We start from the raw sequence: 22,092 nt of genomic DNA, 5'->3' as shown, positions 1-22,092 counted from the left end.
TATGAATATAATTTAAGGCTTAGAAAATTGTGTGAATCTAACTTGTCTTAGTAGTCCTCCTACATAGAGCAATTAATCTCGTCCTTGAATTTCCACAGGAAAGGTAGCAAGTATTATATATATCATGACATCATTGTTCACAGGACACTTACATGACAACATTATGTCAGCCAGCCCTCTATGACCCCATCTACACTCATCCTTATCATGCATTCATGGTAATTTAAAATCTGAGAATGTTTTTTATTTTATTTTATTAATAGAGTTGAAAGGGACCGTTAGGTCATCGAGTCCAACCCCCTGCCTGAGCAGGAAACCCTACAGCACCCCAGCCAAATGGAAGTCCAATCTCCTCTTGAAGGTGTCCAGAGTTGGGGAGTTCACCACCTCCCCTGGCAGGCAGTTCCATTGGTTGATCGCTCTGACAGTCAGGAAGTTCTTCCTTATTTCCAGGTTGAATCTCTCCTTGGTCAGCTTCCAACCATTGCTCCTCGTCCGGCCCTCTGGTGCCCTGGGGAATAAAGAGACCCCCTCCTCACCGTGGCAACCCCTCAAGTATCTGTAAACTGCTATCATGTCCCCTCTAGACCTTCTTTTTTCTAGGCTGTCCATGCCCAGTTCTCTCAATCTCTCTTCGTAAGTCTTGGTTTCGAGTCCCCTAATCATTTCGGTTGCTCTTTTTTGCACCTTCTCCAGAGTTTCGATGTCTTTTTTGTAGTGAGGTGACCAAAATTGGATGCATGTCTCTAGGTCACTTTATGTAATTAATATAATGGGTGACAACCACCTAGTATTTTACCTTGAAATGCAACTTAGACAAAATAAAAGTAAATTGTGCCAATCAAGAAAACGGAGAGGATGAGGTAGTTGCATAGAGTTGCTTCACCAAGCTGCATTTAGATTAATGTACTTTGTAAACAAGCTGGATGCAAAATGGCAGCCATTTTGTAAAGAGATAAAAATTTCTTATAAGAAACATTTTACATGGGTGCCCTACACTCAGAGTTGCAAGTGTGTCCACTATTGCATATTCCTGGCTGAAACATCCTCCAATTTTCTGAACAAAGACATTTGGTATAGAATATTCTGCAGAAGCCTCACTACACTAACCTAGCTTCACAGGCTATATAAAGATAAACTGATACAGCATTCCAAATAAAGTATCTGTCAGGGGGGGGGGAAAGCCTGAAACAAGGCAAAGAGAAACTGCATATAAAAACAGACAATGCAAAAATCTTTACCTTATCAATCTGTGACTATGCTCCTTCTACTAGCAAGATCTTAGATCAAAAAATTAACCCAGGCTTAAATATAGAATATCTTTTCCCATATTTTCATATTGTAGAAGCAGAAGGGAAGGACCTGAAATGTCAATGTCAACAACACTATAAGAGGGATGTATAACTAAAGCAGAATACCAAGAAATAGCCCAAACCTGCGAAGATGAAATTAGGAAAGCTAAGGCTCAGTATTAAGTAACCATACTTGCAACAAACGTCAAAAATAATAAAGTTTCTTTCAATACATTAAAACCCGAGAAAAATCAAAGAAACCATCAGTCTACTAATGGGAAATGATGGGCTAAAAAGTAACAGGCAGTAGAGATAAAACAGAATGGCTTAATTCAATCTTTGCATTTGTCTCCATACAAAAAGATAATAAAATCCAACTTACAAAAACAGGACTGTAAAAAACAGCATTACAAATTAAAAATAAGCAAAAATAAGGTAAGAGAACACCTGTCAACTCTAGACGAATTCAAATCACCAGGTCCTGATGGATTGATTATATCTCAGAGTTCTGAGGAAACTGACAGACGTGATCTCTCTGAATCATTCAGCTATAGCTTTCAAAGTTATTGAAGCACTGGAGAACTACTTGAGGATTAAAAAGGAACTGATGTGGTTTCCATCTACAAAAAAAGAGAGAGGGAAACACAGATTAAAAAAAACAACAGAATATTCAGCCTGACATCAATACCTGGGAAGATCACGGAAGAGATAATCAAGGCATAAGTCTGCATATATCTAGGAGCAAGTAAAGTTATCACCTGAAGCCAAAATGACTTTATCAAAAACAAATGATGGCAATCAAATCTTGTTTTATTTTTTGACTAAGTGACTAGATTAGTGGATCAGGAAAATGAAATGGATATAATATACCTGCATTTCAGTAAGGCATTTGATAAAATGGACCACAATCTACTTCTGGAGAAATGTGGGATAGATAGCATCCCTAGCAGATGGAATTGTAACTAGCTGACAAACCATGTTCAACATGTAAGCCTTAACAAAACTACATCCATGAGGTATCTAGGGTGCCATTTTAGGCCCAACACTCTTCAATATCTTCATAAATGATTTAGGTAAGGGAATAGAAGGGGAACTCACCAAATTTGCAGACAACTTTAAGCGGGCAGGATTAGCCAACACTCCAGAAGATAAGCCATCCAGATGGTTCTTGCACACTTAACAATGAGCCCTATTTAACAGAATGAAATTCAATGTTGAGAAAAGTAAGAGTTTACATTTAGGCAAGAAAAGCTACAAGTACAGAATGGGCGAAACTTCACTGGCTCAATACTAATAATTGTGAGAGGGATGTTGGATCCCGGTGAACAAGCTCTTAAATAGGAACTAATAATGTGCAACAACCCAAAAGGTCAATACAATCATATGCTGCACTAATAGGGGGATATAATCAAGATATAATTAGACCCCCCCCAATATGAGTGACATTGAGCTGGTCGTGCCCACCTTGGCCCCTTGAGGTCAAACAACCCTGATGCAGCCCTCTGACCTCACTTAATTTGCGCCTTCACATTCCCCAATGAAGCAATTTTATGTGCTGTAAAAAGTCACTCACTCTGGTGACTCTGGAGATGACCTTGGTGTTACCACCGGAATATGCTTTGTTTTGACTGAAATGTAAATTTCTCCGTGCAGCTGCGAGGCTCAATTCCCCATCCTCCTTCCTATGGCAACTCACGGGTTGACATCTAACTTTATGCAGAGTTTGTTTCCCAGTTGATGTCAGGGTAGTTAAAGTCCCCCATTACTACTGTGGTGCATTTCCTACATATATTTGTAAACTGTTTAGCAAAAAGTTCACTTATTTCTTCTGCTTGGTTGAGTGGCCTGTAGTATACACCTATCTCAATGCCATTCCCACCCACCCCCTTTTTTTTATATTCACACATACGCTTCCTAGGATGCTTTCATTCTTGGTTTTGTGCATTTCTGTAGAGAGGTAGTGATTTTCTACATATAATGCCACTCCGTCTCCTCTTTTGCTAGGTCTGTTTTTTTAACAGTTTGTCCGTCTTACACTATATGTTCTAGGTCAGGGGTCTCCAACTTTTAAGATTTGTGGACTTCAGTTCCCAGAATTCCTCAGCCAGCTTTGCTGAGGTTTATCTTGTGTATTTTGATAGCTTTGCTGGCTGAGGAATTCTGGGAATTGAAGTCCACAAGTCTTAAAGTGGCCAAGGTTGAGACCCCTGTTCTAGATGAGACCTGCATTTTCTTCTGAGGCTGCTGGGTCTTTTGATAGGATGTTTTGAAGGTCTTTAGTTTGATTGTGGGCCTTGGAGATGCCATGTGGTTATAATAGTCTGTTGGTGATTTCTGGAATATTTTTTATATATGGCAGTGTTATCCTTTTCACATTTGCATTGGTTGAGCTGTAGTAGAGTGAATAGTCAGACAATTTTCGATGCAGCTAAGACTCAGTGGTTCTCAACCTGCGGAGTCTGCGGAGAGGGGTGGCATACAAATCCAATAAATAATAAATAATAATAATAAAACCTTTCTAATGCCATGACCCCTTAATACAGTTCCTCATGTTGTGGTGACCCCTAACCCTAAGTCTAGCGCCAATTCTCCCAACAGAGCTTTAAGCTGATTGGCAGGAAGGTCAGAGCAACACCCCCACTGTAAACGCTTGATTGGTCAGACCTTCAAATTTCTAGGTTCTATCATATCTCAAGACCTAAAATGGTCACCTAACATCAAAAACATCATCAAAAAAGCACAACAAAGAATGTTCTTTCTGCGCCAGCTCAGGAAGCTCAAACTGCCCAAGGAGCTGCTGATACAGTTCTACAGAGGAATCATTGAGTCTGTCATCTGCACCTCTATAACTGTCTGGTTTGGTGCCGCAACCCAACAGGACCGACACAGACTTCAGAGGACAATCAGAACTGCAGAAAAAGCAATTGCTGCCAACCTGCCTTCCATTGAAGACCTGTATACTGCACAAGTCAAAAAGAGGGCGGGGAAAATATTTACTGACCCCTCACATCCTGGACACAAACTGTTTCAACTCCTACCCTCAAAACGTCACTACAGAGCACTGCACACCAAGACAACTAGACACAAGAACAGTATTTTTCCGAACACCATCACTCTGCTAAACAAATAATTCCCTCAACACTGTCAGACTTTCTACTAAATCTGCACTTCTACTAGTTTTTCTCATCATTCCTATCACCCATTTCCTCCCATGTTGACTGTATGACTGTAACTTGTTGCTTGTATCCTAAGATTTTTATTAATATTGATTGTTTCTTCATTGCTTATTTGACCCCTATGACAATCATTAAGTGTCGTACAACATGATTCTTGACAAATGTATATTTTATTTTATGTATGCTGAGAGCATATGCACCAAGACAAATTCCTTGTGTGTCCAATCACACTTGGCCAATAAAATTCTATTCTGTTCTATTCTATTGTAAAAATATGTTTCAAGGCACCAGAATAGAAGCTTTATTTCCTAACACCATGGGAAATTTGTCTTTTTCCATGGTCTTAGGCGATCCCTGTGAAATGGTTGTTCGACCCCCAAAGGGGTCCCGACCCCCAGGTTGAGAACCACTGAGCTAAGTGGATATACATTCTGTTGGAAGTCATTGCATAGATCAGTGACCGCGAACCTTTTTTGACTCGGGTGCAAAAATGATGTGCGCGTGCACAATAGTGTGCATGTGCATGCCCACATCCATAATGCAATGGCCTCCCACCAAGCAGGCACACAACCCCTGCACTGCCCCGTGCCTATGCACAACCTCCCACACTGCTCCCCCGCACGTGTGCACGGGCCTCACTGAAGCCTCCAGACTTCTGGTGGGCCCATTGGGTTATTTTTCGCCATCCCCCAGGTTCAGGAGGCTTTCCTAAAGCCTGAAGAGGGTGAAGACAGCTGAAAAGAAGGGCGAAAATTAGCTGACCAGTACACACGATAATGCGCGCTGGAGCTGACATAGGGCAATGCCTCGTTTCCCATCAGGCATGGCTCCTTGTGCCACCTGTGGCACCCGTGCCATAGGTTCGCCATCAGTGGTAAGGATGTTCTGGCTCCTTTCTCAGATCTTCAGGATTACTACAATATGTGCTTGTCTGAATGGTGTTCTTAATACAGCTTTTCTTGTGACAGGTTGGGTTGTTACTTTGTTTGTGGAGCATTTGGATAGTGTGGGTAGTTTTCCATAAAGTTGCATGTCTAATTTGCAATCACTGGCTCTGCTGATGAGAATATCCAGGAAGGGGAATGCATTGTTTTCTTCCTATCTTTTTTTACTCCTTTGAAGATATTATTATTGAAGATAAGAGCCGGGGTGGCGCAGCAGGTAGAGTGCTGTACTGCAGGCCACTGAAGCTGACTGTAGATCTGAAGGTTAGCGGTTCAAGTCTCATCACCGGCTCAAGGTTGACTCAGTCTTCCACCCTTCCAAGGTGGGTAAAATGAGGACCCGGATTGTGGGGGCAATAGGCTGGCTTTGTTAAAAAGTGCTATTGCTAACATGTTGTAAGGCACCCTGAGTCTAAGGAGAAGGGCGGCATAAACATCAAATGAATGAATGAATGAACGAACGAACAAACGAACGAACGAACAAACAAACAAACATTGTTGATAATTTTATGTATTTTTTTTCTAGTTGATCCTTTTTTGCTACGTCAAAGGTACTGTATCATTTATATACTGGATCCATACTTTGTATACATGAAAGTTCTATGGATTCTATGCATTGAATTATTATTATCTTTGATATTACTAATATCTCTGCTATTAGTCCTGAAGGGGCTGATACCATAGTTTTGAGTTATTGATTTATTTGTCCATCAAACTGAAAGGATGTGATCCAAGTAAGATCCAATCATTCTTCATATTTCTACTTTGCTATATTTGGTTAGGTCAGGGGTACTGCGAAGTACTAAAGCCATGGATTCTTTGCTAATTCTGGGTCAGTGGATGTAATAACTCCTGTGATATCAGATGAGTCCATGATTTCACCTTCATCTATTGAAGTGGTTCTCAACCTGGGGGTCGGGACCCCTTTGAGGGTCCATTTCCCAGGGGTCGCCTGAGACCTTGGGAAAAGACAAATTCTCCATGGTGTTAGGAACTAAAGCTTCTACTCTAGAGCCTTGGAACATATTTTTACAATGTGACCAATCAAACATTTACAGTGGAGGTGATCCTCTGACCTTTCTGCCAATCAGCTTAAAGCTCTGTTGGGAGAATTGGCGCTCGACTTATGGTTGGGGGTCATCACAACAGGAGGAACTATATTAAGGGGTCGCGGCATTAGAAAGGTTGAGAACCACTGATCTATTGCCGTCTGTTTGATTCTTTGGAGACACTGTGGTAGGGAATTTATTTATTATATTTATTGGATTTGTATGCCGCCCCTCTCCATGGACTCGGGGTGGCTCACAGCATATATAGAAAACATAGTAATACAATTGATACAATTTAATACAATTTAAAAACTTTTTTAAAAATCCTAAAAATACTTTAAAACATTCAACTCATAGATATTTGCTACTCTGTGGGAGATATTCAAGCTTTTCTATCAATTTTTTGGCAATGTTGTAGTTTGCGGTACCTGGTAATGGTACAATTATATCTTGCGTATTTTGGGAATTCACAGAAGCATGAGAGTCATTTGCCACTTGTCTGATAATTTGACTTGATGGATTGTTAAGAGTGCTCTTCATCTGGTATTGGACTGGTTTTCACTATAATTCACCATATAGGAAAACAATCCTCCTCCAATTAGGGACTGGAGGCTAAAACATATGAAGAACAGTTGCACAAACTGAGCATGTTTAGTTTAATGAAAGTAAGAACTAGGGGAGACATGATAGCAGTGTTCCCATATTTCAGGTTGCCACAAAGAATAGAGAGTCAAATTATTCTCCAAAGTACCTGAGGGTAGAACAAGAAGCCATGGGTGGAAACTAAATAAGAAGAGAAACAACTTCATCTGTTAAACTACTGAAGTTTGCAGACGATACAACAGTGGTTGGTCTCATTCGAGACAATGATGAAACTGCATACAGACGGGAGGTTGAACAACTAACCCCATGGTGTGACCTGAACAATCTAGAACTGAACACATTCAAAACTGTAGAAATGGTGGTAGACTTTAGGAGAAACCCTCCCATCCTACTGCGTCTCACAATACTAGACAACACAGTATCAACAGTAGTGACCTTCAAATTTCTAGACCTCAAATGGTCACCTAACATCAATAATGTCATCAAAAAAGCACAACGATGAATGTTCTTTCTGTGCCAACTCAGGAAACTCAAACTGCCCAAGGACCTGCTGATTCAGTTCTACAGAGGAATCATTGAGTCTGGCATCTGCACCTCTATAACTGTCTGGTTTGGTTCTGCAACCCAACAAGACCGACACAGACTTCAGAGGATAATCAGAACTGCAGAAAAAACAATTGCTGCCAACCTGCCTTCCATCGAGGATCTGCATACTGCTTGAGTCAAAAAGTGGGCAGTGAAAATATTTACTGACCCCTCACATCCTAGACATAGACCGTTTCAACTCCTAGCCTCAAAACAACTCTACAGAGCACTGCACACCAAGACAACTAGACAAAAGAGCAGTTTTTTTCAGAACACCATCATTCTACTAAACAAATAATTTCTTCAACACTGTCAAACTATTTATTAAATCTGCACTACTATTACTACTACTTTTTTCTCATTTCCTCCCATTTATGACTGTAGGACTGTAACTTGTTGCTTGTATCCTTAAGATTTTTATTAATATTGTTTCCTCATTGCTTATTTGACCCCTATGACAATCATTAAGTGTTGTACATCATGATTCTTGACAAATGTATCTTTTCTTTTGTGTATACCGAGAGCATATGCACCAAGACAAATTCCTTGTGTGTCTAATCACACTTGGCCAATAAAGAATGCTGTTCTGTTCTGTTCCATTCTATTCTATTCAGGAGAAATTTCCTGACAGTTAGAACAATTAATCTGTGGAACAGCTTGCCTCCAGAATTTGTGAATGCTTCAACACTGGAAGTTTTTAAGATGTTGGATAACCATTTGTCTAAAATGGTGTAGGGTTTTCTGCCTAAGCAAGGGGTTGGACTAGATGACCTCCCAGGTCCCTTCCAACTCGTTGTTGTTGTTGTTGTTGTCATCATCATGATCCATAATATGTTGCAATCTGTCCATAATAATACTGGTTCAGCCTTTCAGATGTTCAGGATTGCAGCAGTGTTGCAGTACATGAATTCAATCCTCTACTGCAAATATTCTCTTTCATCAGTAGCCTATCAACTCAAGCATCATGTGCATACATACCATGGTTACTTAATAAATTTAATTGGCTAGATAAGAAAGTAAGCCAAAACTAAGAATGATAGCTTACAGCATATTAGCCATGGATAAACTAACCATAACACTTCCTTTAAAAAGTCAATCATAGTGACTCAGCTGGGTCCAAGTTCTGCCTTTGTCAGGCTTTAGATGTCATAGGAGGCCTAATTCAAGTCGTAACTATTTACAACCAGACGCAGCCAAGAATCTGGTTTGATCATCTGCTTCCCATTACAGACATAGCTGGAGGTCATACAGTTTGCTTACCCATATTCAACTGAGCCATGGTATGTTCATTAACCCCGTTTTCTGAGTTTGCACAGCACACTTAAATAAATTCAGGACTGGGTTGTGCAATGTGAGGGTAAACTGTAGTAAGTTTACGCTTCACTGTGTTGTGTGAACAGAATCACTCTTATACTTGAGTTTGTAGCATGCTATGAACATTTTGTCCCAGATTCCAATGTGATAATAACAAGAGGGTCTCAATTGTTTTAAAAAACCAAAATTGTATTTTTATGTTCTAATTATAACACAGTGTAGTGGGGTGATCTCTAAAACATTCCAAGACTCCGATATTTTTGCTCTGAATATAATAATATCCTTCGGAATTTGCTGGCATGGGATTCAACAAAAGAAACTCTTTTATCTACTATATAATTACTTATTTACATAACTTTGATTTGCTGGCCAATCTTACTCTTATATTATAAACCTGTGGCCACTAGGTGGCTCTGGATATCCAATTGGTGCAGCCCTTGCCCAGATTCTCTATGTACAGTACTTGTATTTGGGTACCTTTGCTTTATCTTTTTTCAATATGTAAGTGCAACTCTATTTTTATCCCAAGGTACCGTAGTTCCGATGTACATTGGACATTGTTGTGATTCCTTTGTGCTTCTGTTACCCATAGCATCCTCACCAGTATTGTCATTATTATGCAAATGTAACATTTTCCTCCAAGAACTGCAATCAGTTGAGTACAGTGGAACTCATTAGCTAGAGGAACTAAGAATTATACAGCAGAAATATAAGTCATCTCATATACAGAAATAGTAATTCCTACCATGGTGTTTTAAAGCAAACAACGTGAACTTTCTAGAAATTACTGTGAACACGTTCGATGCCTTCTTATTTGCTATTTATAACCACACTTCTGGGATCAGACTCTGAAAGAAGCAATTCGGAAATCTGGATGTAGGCAGGTGTTACACTGTTTGCAACCGCTTGGCAAGGCAGTAGACTGGCAAATTCCAAGGCATATATAGGTCATTCAGTTGGAGAAGTATTTTAGCAAGTGTTTGCATGTTACAGTAGATTAAAACATTGGATGTTTGACTCATAGTGTCTTCCAAATTTATTTTATTTATTTATTTATTTAGTCCAATACACAATACATATTGAAGAGAATAGACATGAAGTATTATATATAAAGAAAAGATATAAAAAATAGAGAAGATATATGAAAGGAAGAAAAGATATATGAGATATGAGATAAAGAGAGACAATTGGACAGGGGACAAAAGGCACACTAGTGCACTTATGCACGCCCCTTACTGACCTCTTAGAAACCTGGAGAGGTCAATCGTGGAGAGTCTAAGGGAGAAATGTTGGGGGTTAGGAGTTGACACTACTGAGTCCAGTAATGAGTTCCACGCTTCGACAACTCGATTGCTAAAGTCATATTTTTTACAGTCAAGCTTGGAACGATTAATATTAAGTTTGAATTTGTTGCGTGCTCTTGTGTTGTTGCGGTTGAAGCTAGTCATTGACAGGCAGGACGTTGCAACATATGATTGTGTGGGCAATACTTAGATCGTGTTTTAGGCGTCGTAGTTCTAAGCTTTCTAGACCTAGGATTGATAGTCTGCTTTCGTAGGGCATTCTGTTTCGAGTGGAGGAGTGAAGAGCTCTTCTGGTGAAGTATCTTTGGACATTTTCTAGGGTGTTGATGTCTGAGATGTGGTATGGGTTCCAGACAGATGAGCTGTATTCAAGGATGGGTCTGGCAAAAATTTAGTAGGCTCTGGTTGGGCATAGTTTGAAATTAATCCCCTGGACAATCAGCAGAGTGCAGAAATAACCATCAAGCAGAGTTATTTGAGAAGTAGCATCCTTGTTTGCTTCCCAATTTTGGGGTGGGGGGGAGGGGAGGAGAGACTATTTTGAAGGGTTAAATTTCATCTTGCACTTTCACCCCTGCCCAAATTCAGTATAAAGGAGAAATGCAAAGCTTGACTTCTGGATGTTTTCCCAAGCCATTAATAGCCCCTTTCTAGATCACATAACTGAGATATCATTTTAGAAGGAAGGAGTCAGCAGCCTTCTTCTATATATATTTCCTTTGTTGACTTCTTCTTCCATACCAAAACTTGATCCCTTTTCTGACAGTATTCCTGCTAATTATATTCAGTTAGCCAAGTGAAGTCCTGAATCACTTTATTTCTTCTCTTCAATATGTCATCAGATTGGAAAGAATTTTTTTTTAAACTGTTGTGTCCATCTGTAATTCATTGTGTCTTCTGGGGCATGTTTGCTATGTGAATGTTTTGCCCATGATTAATACAAAGATATATTTAATGTGCATGCAAATACAATGTTTCCACTTACCTTTGTGTAACAGAAACAATCATGTACTGTATTGTAAAAAAAAACCATATTATGTAATAATGCTAATCTGAGTAATATTCTTTGGGATATGTCAGGTTCAACCTCAATGATTTGGGAATAAAAAGTAAGTACCCAACAGCCAATCATTGTAGTTTAGCGTCATGTTTGGAAATCTCTGCTTCCCTCACTTGTGCAAACTGAAAAACAGTGTTGTGCCTCTCAAAAACATGTGCTACATTTGTGCTGGTACAAATGTAGAATCTGTGTCCCTTCATAGTACAGTATTTATCCACTTGGACTCCTATTATTTCCCTTGTTTTTCTCAGCAGAGGCAAACGACATACGCTGGCTACTGCAGATGTAAACAAATCTAATACTTGGCGGTACTGCAGTCCCCCTGCATCCAGGAGTTTTTTTGCCAAATTCCCGCCCCCTCCTCCTCCTTCACCCGCTAGGGGAACACTGACATAGCCACAATGACAAAAATGGAGATGTCTTGTTTAGGGGTCAGAGCTCCGTCTCCCCCGATTCCAGCCTCCATAACTAAGTCAAATCCTTATTTAGACTTTCAAAGGAACAAACTAGCGCAGAATGAACGAAAACAACTCTCCCTCCTCCTGCTCCCAGCTAGCGAAGTAAAACACGCCTTGCTTTGTAACAGGAAGTTTCCGTAGCCAAAGAAATGTACAACACACACACACACACACGGTTAGTATCCTGCATGTACACGTGCAATATCCCCGCCTCTTCACTTTGGCACATGTCACTGCAGCAGAGAAGTCCTAGGGAAGAAGTTGGGTCTAAAAATGGATCGTGTTTCACATGGCAGGGACACGTGATCGAAAGAGGCAAGTCTTTTTTTAAACAAACAGCCCTTCGTACTGAGAGATGGCTCAGGAAAACAAGCAGCAGAAGAGAGCAGCTCACATGGGGAGCTGTAAAAAGACAGCCCTAGATTACTGGCAAGCAACTGCCTGGAAAAGCCACAGCAACTGATTTGGCTGGCTGAGCCAGACTTTGTCCTAAATCAGGTTTCAAAGAGAAAATGTGATAGAAGCCATTGCCAAATACACCTATTCGCAACAAAAATGATTCGGAGTGAGGTTGGAAGAGGGGTGTGTGTTACAGGTTGGTTAAAGATTGATACCACATTTGGAACACTGTGTTCAGTTCTGGAGACCTCACCTACAAAAAGGTATTGACAAAATTGAACAGGTCCAAAGACGGGCTACAAGAATGGGGGAATGTCTTAAGCATAAAACGTATCAGGAAAGACTTAATGAACTCAATCTGTACAGTCTGGAGGACAGAAGGGAAAGGGGGTGACAGGATCAAAACATTTAAATATGTCAAAGGGTTAAATAAGGTTCAGAAGGGAAGTGTTTTTAATAGGAAAATAAACACAAGAACAAGGGAGCACAATATATTTTACTATGAGTATCTCCTCTATAACCTTCATTTGTGTATTTTACTATGTGTATTATTATTATTATTATTATTATTATTATTATTATTATTATTATTTATTGGATTTGTAGGCCGCCCCTCTCCGTAGACTCGGGGCAGCTAACAACAGTAATTAAAAACATCATGCAAATCCAATACTAAAAACAACTAAAATACCCTTATTATAAAACTAAACATCCATACAACAAACATACCATGCATAAATTATAAAGGCTTAGGGGGAAAGAATGTCTCAATATATATATATACCCACTAAAACCCTCGTTGTGTATTGGACAAAATAAAAAAAAAATAATCTGAAGTTAGTTGGGGAAAAGATCAAAAGCAACCTGAGAAAATATTATTTTACTGAAAGAGTAGTAGATCCTTGGAACAAACTTCCAGCAGATGTGGTTGGTAAATCCACAGTAACTGAATTTAAACATGCCTGGGATAAACATATATCCATCCTAAGATAAAATGCAAAAAAATAGTATAAGGGCAGACTAGATGGATCATGAGGTCTTTTTCTGCCATCAGTCTTCTATGTTTCTAAATACTGTAGCTGCCTTTAGCATCGTAATGGTTAGGCCACCCTGTTTTAGGGATCTGCAGTTACGCAATACACCATCTAGACCAGTGGACTTCAAAGTTAGTTAACTTCAAGAGATACAAGCTGAAATTTCCAGAATTTCGCAACCAGGGTGAGATTGATAGTTTTTGTAGTTTATCCTATGATGAGAACCCAACCATATTGTAGTCACCGCACATTCTTCAAATATGCAACATGGTTTGCTTGAAATTAATATATTAGGGAACATGGCAAAATATATTTTGTTAAGTTGACTTTCTAATTTAGGATGCTGGGTGAACCTACCTGGAAATGTATTAGCATAAACTGAAAGGAACAACAAAGAAATAAGTTCACAAATTAAGCCAGTTTTCCCAAGCTAGAACTGTGCAGTTTTGCTGACAGCTTGCTCTGCTATGATTCCCCAATTAGAAGATGCTGATTGGGGAGTTATGATAATTGAAGTGCAACATGGATAACCTCGTGTTAGGAGAAGCTGCTATGCGACATATCCAAGTGGGTATGTCTTTGCCTGAACATTATTTCACTATGGCTAATGTAGTCATTAGCTGAGCCTGCATGTGCTAAGCCATAAATCAACATACATAAACTATAATGGATAGTTCAAATATTGTTGTCATCAACCGTTCAGTTGTGTCCGACCCACAACCACTCTATGGACCAGCACTCTCCATGCTCTCTGCTTCTTTCAGATCCTCCACAGTCCTCTGGGTATCTTCCTTTATCATATTCAGTCTATAGGGCAGTGATGGCAAACCGTTTTTCCCCCAAGTGCCCAAAGAGCATGTGTGTGCCCACACCCATAATTCAATGCCCGGGGAGAGCAAAAACACCGTCCCCTGCCCCCTGGAGGCCCTCTAGAGGCCCTCTAGAGGCCTGTTTCCTGATGGATCTAGTAGGCTCGTGTTTCACCCTCCTCAATCTCTAAAGGCTTCCCTGGAACTGGGGGACAATAAAAACGCCCTCCCCCATGCTCCCGGAGGCTCCCTGGATGCAAAAAATACCCTTCCAGAGCCTCTGTGGGAGCCAAAAATCAGCTGGCCAGCACACACATGCACATTGGAGCTGAGCTAGGGAAATAGATCACGTGCCAGCAGACACGGCTCTGTGTGACACCTGTGACACCCATGCCGTAGGTTTGCCATCACTGCTATAGGGCGACCCTTTCTCCTGCCTCCATTTATCACTCCCATCATGATAGACTTTTCAGGTGAGTCTACTCACATGACACGTTCAAAGTATGACAGCCTCTGTTTGGCGACCTTGACTTCAATTTTTGGTGAGGTTTGATCTAGGACTTCTTTGTTAGTTATTTTTGCACCCCATGGGAATGAATAATAGATCTCCTCCTATCTGCCTTTTTCAGAGTCCCTGGTTTCACTGTCGTAAGTAGCAACTGGAAAAATTATTGCGTTTATCTGTATTTGCTTATTCCTCACATTGTAGTTCTTCCAAGTGTTGTATGTCTCCTGAACTCAGAGCTGCAGCCACCACTTTAATCGATTTTAGAGCCCAAGCAGATAAATTCCTTTACTGTGCCGATGGTCTCATTGTTGACTCTGAACTCTGACTTACGTGTTCTCTGCAGTACTCATTATCTTTGTTTTCTGATGGCCTGTTACAACCAAGCCCAAGCAACATAAACCCCACAATGGCTTAGTCTAATTTCAAAGATTGTTAATACATACCGTGTTTCCCCGAAAGTAAGACAGTGTCTTACTTTCTTTTTACCCCCAAAAGCCCCACTACGTCTTACTTTCGGGGTATGTCTTACATTGGAAACAAATTGAAAGGGTCGCGTTCCCGAAGGCATCTCCCCAGAGTCCAGAAGGGCAGCCGCGGGACAGGAGCCTTGTGAGCCCTTTTCCAAGTTCAACCTCAGGGCTCCAAGCGGCGTGCACGCGTGGAGCCACAGACGCATGTTGGGGAAGCGTGTGTCTGGAGGGGAGGAGCCACTCTGCGCAGTTGGGCAGCCCCACCTGCCTGCCGGAAAGGAGGCGGGCGAAGGAGGGCGCAGTTCCAGCCGCTCGCCTCGGAGCTGGTCGGCCTCGCTGGCCGCTTGCAGCCGAGCCTCGGCAGGACTCGGTTGCTGGGACGAGCGCCTTTGCTGCAAGCCGCCGCCCGCTCGGCTCGCTTCGCACCAGCGCCGTCCTTCGCTTTGCCAAGCCGGGGAAGAGGCGGTGGCACCGCGGCGAGGCGAAGGCGAGGGACGCGCGGGGAGCTTGGAAGCGACGTCATCAGGCTCCCCCCCGTGTTTCCCCGAAAGTAAGACATATGTCTTACTTTCGGGGTACGGCTTATATTAGCCGACCCCCCTGAAACCCCCGATATGTCTTACAATCGGGGGTGTCTTACTATCGGGGAAACAGGGTAGTTCCAGAGGCAGGTTCCAGTTAAATTTTGCTAACGGTGCGCATTTGCGCATGCACCCACGTCCCACCGCGAGATTTCAGTTCTGTGTATGCTCAGGATGACCTTACAAGCCAAAACACATGGGGGGGAAAAATAAAGATCTGCATTAACACAAGGGCAGCTGTAAGGGCTTTTTTCCACGTGGAGAAGCCATCTAAACTCAGAAATAATTGCCAAAAATTACATCATCACTGGGCTCCTACCGGTGCAGAGCAACAGACCGAACTGAAAGGAACACACCACTGCATAGTTCCCAACAGACCAAAGCAAGGCTACATCTATTCTTTAGCATTTCTTGTATCATGTGCAAAAATCTGAAAATATTTTTTTTTCATAGTACCAAGATAAAATTTGCTAGCTCTATCCACAAAGGCAGTGCTAAAAGCATAACTGCAGTGGCCTGTGGAAAAGCTGGCATCCTGGTGATGTGTAACAAACTCAGTAAAAGACCTTGGAATACTAATATCAAATGACCTAAGTGCTAAAGCCCTTTGCAACAATATCTCCAAAAAGGCTTCTAGAGTTGATAACCCGATCCTACGTAGCTTCTGCTCCGGCAATCTCACACTACTCACCAGAGCCTACAAAACGTTTGCCAGACCCATCCTTGAATACAGCTCATCTGTACGGAACCCATACCACATCTTGGACATCAACACCCTCGAAAACGTCCAAAGATACGTCACCAGAAGAGCCCTTCACTCCTCCACTCGAAACAGAATACCCTACGAAAATAGACTAACAATCCTGGATCTAGAAAGCTTAGAACTACGACGCCTAAAATACTATTTAAGTATTGCCCACAAGATCATATGCTGCAACGTCCTGTCTGTCAGTGACTACTTCAGCTTCAACCGCAACAACACAAGAGCACGCAACAGATTCAAACTTAATATTAATCGCTCCAAACTTGACTGGAAAAAATAGGACTTTAGCAATCGAGTTGTCGAAGCGTGGCACTCATTACCAGACTCAGTAGTGTCAACCCCTAACCCCCAACACTTCTCCCTTAGACTATCCATGATTGACCTCTCCAGGTTCCTAAGAGGTCAGTAAGGGGCGTACATAAGTGCACTAGTGTGCCTGTCCAATTGTCTCTCCTTATCTCATATATCATATATCTTTTCTTCCTTTCATATATCTTCTCCTCTATTTTTATATCTTTTCTTCTATCCTTTTCTTTATATGTAATACTACATGTCTATTCTCTTCAATATGTATTGTGTATTGGACAAAATTAATAAAATAAATAAATAAATAAATCACAGATTATTGAATCATTAACTTAAATGACGGTGCATAGCTATTTCCTTCTCAGTTACTAAATAGCTGCCAAACAAGTTTCTATAAGCCAGTGTGCCAATGGGCAAGGAAACCACGAGTTACTCAGTGCTAATTGTGTCCAAGTGTTTCCCTGCACATGCGAGGTGCCTTTATTGCTCAAGTGAGAGTAGCAGGCTGTGAAACCAATTGGTATGGGGGAAAATAGTCAAAGCACCTTAGTGCAATTGTTGGCATACAAGCCGGCTTTGAATTTCCCATAAGCAACTATGGAACCGTGAAGCAGCTGCCATGTGTAACTCGGCCAAGGGAAAGAAATTGGAGGTTAGGAATTGAGCTACAAAGCTCTTCTCTCTTAAAAACTTTTGCAGTGTTTTGGCAAGAAAAATTGATGATGAATGACCCTAAACTGCTTAATGCATACTTGACATACCATAACTTTGCTGTGCTTGCGTGGCTGCATTTGCTTTTTTTTATTATTAATATTTTTTATTGATTTTTATAATATAAAACACACACACAACATATGATATATAACATGTGCTCAGTGATTGGGCCCACCACCAGGCAATCAATCATACCCCACCACCGGTTGGGGGTATTTCTTGTTTAAATCATTTAAACCCAAAAGTGAAATATTTCTTTACATATTATAGAGTGATTCCAACTTGTTTATTATAGCTGGGTCTCGGATCCTACTCACCATATATCGTCTTACCTTGTCCCATTGCCCCATCAGCTGTTGCAAATCAGTTTCATTAATCAAATTCATCCTTTTATCCATAATCTTGAATTGAATGTGGTCCACCATATACCTATACCAATTTTGCATTGTCCATTTTGTCGCGTCTTTCCACCCCAACACTATTACCGCCTGAGCGCTTTCTATCGCTGCTTGTTTTATTTCTCTGTATTCTCCCATCTCACTACTTTTAACTAATGCTGCTATTTCCTTAGTAATCGTCCATCTTATGTTTAATATCCTATTAATATCCTCTTGCACTCTTTGCCAAAAGTTCTGCACCACTGGGCATTCCCAGAGCATATGCATAAACACTCCTTTATCTTGGCACCCATGCCAACAGATACCTTTAACATGAAAAGATAAAAGACGTAGCTGCATTTGCAAAGCTAACCAACTGCACCAAAAAGGCCAAGAAGGAAGAGAATCCTTGGCTTTCTCTAGAAAGAAAATTGCTCTGCAGAATGAACTGCAGTGCTGTGCTTAGAAGGTTTTTTTTTTTAAAGGGAACATAACCTTATTTAAGGGATTGCCCTACATTCCAGATTGCCTCAGTTTCACAAGCAGCTAAAATTATACCACACCCAGTGCAACTCCATCTTCCAATTCAAAGCTCTGCAGAACACACACAAAACTACCTAGTGCACACACACTATCTCACACATGTCCATACAATATATGGCAAAATGTATACAGTGATCCCTCGAGTATCGCGAGGGTTCCGTTCCAAGACCTCTCGTGATAATCGATTTTTCGCGATGTAGCGGTGCGGAAGTAACAACACCATCTGCGCATGCACGCCCTTTTTCCATGGCCGCGCATGCACAGATGGTGGGGTTTGCGTGGGTGGCGGGGAAGACCCAGGGAAGGTTTCTTCGGCCGCCCAGCAGCTGATCTGCTCGGCAGCGCGGGAGCAGCGAGGAGCCGAAGATCGGGGTTTCCCAGCCGCCCACGCAAAGGGGAAACCCCGATCTTCGGCTCCTCGCTGCTGCTGCCCGCCCGCCGCTCGAGAGCAAGAGGGGGAGAGATAGAGAAAGAGAGAGAAGGAAAGAAAGAGATGAGAGAGGGAGGAAGAGAGTGTGAGAGAGGAAGAAGCAAGATAGGAAAAACCGCGGTGTAGAAAAAAAACCGTGCACGTATTTTTAATTTATTATTTTTTGAAAAATCGCGATATAGCGTTTTGCGAAGATCGAGATCGCGAAAATCGAGGGATCACTGTACATACAATATATGGATACTGTAGCCTAGAGGATAATTTTCTGCCTTACAAGGCAAAGGTTGCAGGTTCAAGTCCCAGTGGGTATGGCTAGCTGATGAGGCCAAAATAAGGCTGAAATAGATCTATCCTAGTCTCCCTTAATTTTCAAATTCTGCAAAAAAACAGGTGACACATACAGATAGAATTGTCGGCTATCAATAAAATTAACTGCCTTGGAAATGGCCCTGGGTTGGGCAGAGAGGCAAATAAGGAGCTGTGATGTTCCTTCAAAACACCAGGGTGATTCAACACAAAAATATGTAACCCTCCCCTGGTGCAGAGCTGAAGGGATTGGATACTGTAGCCTAGAGGATAATTCTCTGCCTTACAAGGCAAAGGTTGCAGGTTCAAGTCCCAGTGGGTATGGCTAGCTGATGAGGCCAAAATAAGGCCGAAATAGATCTATCCTAGTCTCCCTTAATTTTCAAATTCAGCAAAAAAACATTTGACATTACTTATTTCACAAACTTTACAAGCCTTTCTCTTTAAAAGTAAAAACTGCTTTACAACCACAATTGAAGCCAAAATTTCTGTTGCTAAGTGAGACATTTGTTAAATGTTTTATCTCATTTTGCAACCTTTCTTCCCACAGAATCACTGCAGTAGTTAAATTAATAACGCAGTTGTTAAATGAATCTGGATTCTTCATTGATTTTGCTTGTCAGAAGGCCCCAAAACACTGCAACTGAGTCAGTTGCCAAGCATCTGAATTTTATTGATGTGTCCATGAAGATGCAATGGTCATAAATCTGAAAAACAGTCATGTCACTTTTTTCAGTGCTGTTTTTAGCATGTTTTTAGTACGTCAAAACGTGCAGAATGCAGCCGTGCGAGCAGTCATGGGTCTTTCCAGATACATCCATGTTTCTCCACACTCTGCGGACTGCATTTCTGGAAACAATTCAAAGTGGGTGATGACCTACAAAGCCCTACATGGCATCAGACCATATTACGCATGGGATCGCCTTCTGCTGCATGAATCCCAGCAGCCGGTTAGGTCCCACAGAGTTGACCTTCTCCAGGTCCCGTCAACCAAACAATGTCACTTGGCGGAGCCTAGGGGAAGAGCCTTCTTTGTGGCGGCCCTGGCCCTCTGGAATCAGCTCCCTCCAGAGATTTGCACTGGCCCCACCCTCCTTGCCTTCCGCAAAAATCTTAAGACTCACTTATGTCACCAGGCCTGGGACAATTAGATCTAGACCCCCTGACTACTAAACATGATGTATGGTTGTGATTGAATTGGTTGATTGATTTTAATATACAGTGGTACCTCTACTTAAGAACTTAATTCATTCTGTGACCAGGTTCTTAAGTAGAAATGTTCTTAAGAAGAAGCATTTTTCCCCCATAGGAATCAATGTAAAAGCGAATAATGCGTGCAAACCCATTAGGAAAGAAATAAAAGCTCGGAATTTGGGTAGGAGGAGGAGGAAGAGGAGGAGGAGAGTCTCTGTTGAAGGAAGAAGGTGAGGTGAGGGGAATCAAAAAAATCCAAAACTTTAAGGCTTTAAAAAAAAAAGGGACTAAGGCAGCGAGAAGGCACACGCACCTCCAATATACCCGGCACGAGGCTGCCTCTCATACACTTCCTCCCGTACACTGGCTGCTGCTGCTGCTACCTGCTGCCTCTTCCTTCCCATGCTGAAGGGCTCCCCTCTCCTTTCACTCGCTCGTTTTGTAGATGGCGCCTTTCATTTGCTATGGTGACTCCTCAGCGACCCAGAACGAAGGGAGTGTTTCTTTTCTCTAGGCACTGGCAGAGATTTATTCCCTGTCCAAGCACCCAAAGAAAGGAAAATGCTTCGTTCGCTCTGGACCGCCAAAGGCCCCTTAAGCGCCACCGAAAGGTTCCTCTGGCAGCCCAGAATGCCGGGATTAAAGTGGGAATGGCAGGAAACTGGCCAGGCCTTCATGCCACTCTCAAATTTCCTGGGAAATTCTTCCGGGCTCAGGTTCTTCTTAAGAAGAAGCAAAAAAATCTTGAACACCTGGTTTTTATCTAGAAAAGTTCTTAAGTAGAGGCGTTCTTAAGTAGAGGTACCACTGTATTGGGTTTTTAGCTTGTAGTTTTTTAACTAATTAGATTTGTTTGTACACATTGTTTTATATTGTATCTTGTGAGCCACCCCAAGTCTTCAGAGAAGGGCAGCATACAAATCTAATTAATAATAATAATAACAACAACAACAACAATAATAACAATGTATGTTTGTGTTTTAAATTTTTATAGCTATAATATACACTGAAGAAGGCATTTAATTTCATTGTACCATGTGCAATGACAATAAATTAAACTAAACTAAATTAAACTAAATTATTGTAACTTTGAATAATCAATAAATGAACTGTTGTTAAATCAAAAATTACCTGTAATAAACTCCTTGAACTTTCTTCCAGGATAATCAACATCATAATTTGCACCAGGCCCTCCTTAAAAATAAAAGTACCAAATTTCAGAACTTACCGGAACTCAGACTTTCAGTTTCTTTTATCCCAGATTATCCAGACGTCAACAGACACTTTTCAGAGTACAGTATTTGCTCTTCTCAAAATACACAAAAGGAGGGAAAACCTTTAACCTATAGGTTTGAAGTAGCCTGCAAGGGATTGAGAACAAATCATTGGAAGTTTCCGTTTCTTATTCTTTTCACAATACGTCTCTGTTGCCATGAGAGAGGAATTAGGCAACAACCTATGCTTCGTCTAGCGTGGTCTCTTTCTGCTTAAAAGTGGGACTTTCCTTCCGCTGTAGGGAGCAAAAAAAAAAAAAAACCCAAACAAGCCACCTCTAGATATGTGAATCCTTATCTCAAGGCCAAGGCCATTAAAGAGGAGGAGAGAGAGAAGCTTCTACAAAGCTCTGTCCCCGACTATGTCTGACCTTGATATTGTTGTTCAACTTTAGGGAGATTTAAACTCAGATTTCCTCTAAAGTCACAACGTCCACTAATTTTATTTTATTTATTTATTTTATTTATTTATTTTGTCCAATACACAATGAGAGTTTTAGTGGGTATATATATATATATACACACACATAGCAAAATACATGATGAAGGTTATAGAGGAGATACTCATAGTAAAATATATCTATGAAAGAATAGAAAAG

General features: G+C 41.2%; 1 long non-coding RNA gene across 1 annotated transcript; it reads right to left on the bottom strand.

The window, feature by feature from the left end:
- Positions 1 to 1,399: 1,399 nt before the first annotated feature.
- Positions 1,400 to 21,660, bottom strand: LOC139153433 (uncharacterized). The gene is made up of 3 exons (XR_011556829.1): positions 21,448 to 21,660; positions 2,391 to 2,481; positions 1,400 to 1,912 (listed from the first exon to the last, which is right to left on the bottom strand). It is a non-coding gene; the product is annotated as an uncharacterized lncRNA (long non-coding RNA).
- Between the last annotated feature and the right edge of the window lie 432 nt (positions 21,661 to 22,092).

Source organism: Erythrolamprus reginae, chromosome Z (genome assembly GCF_031021105.1).
Source record: "Erythrolamprus reginae isolate rEryReg1 chromosome Z, rEryReg1.hap1, whole genome shotgun sequence".
In the NCBI taxonomy this organism is placed as follows: domain Eukaryota; kingdom Metazoa; phylum Chordata; class Lepidosauria; order Squamata; family Dipsadidae; genus Erythrolamprus; species Erythrolamprus reginae.
Note: the sequence above shows the minus strand (reverse complement) of the source record. Positions and strands in the feature narration are given on the sequence as shown.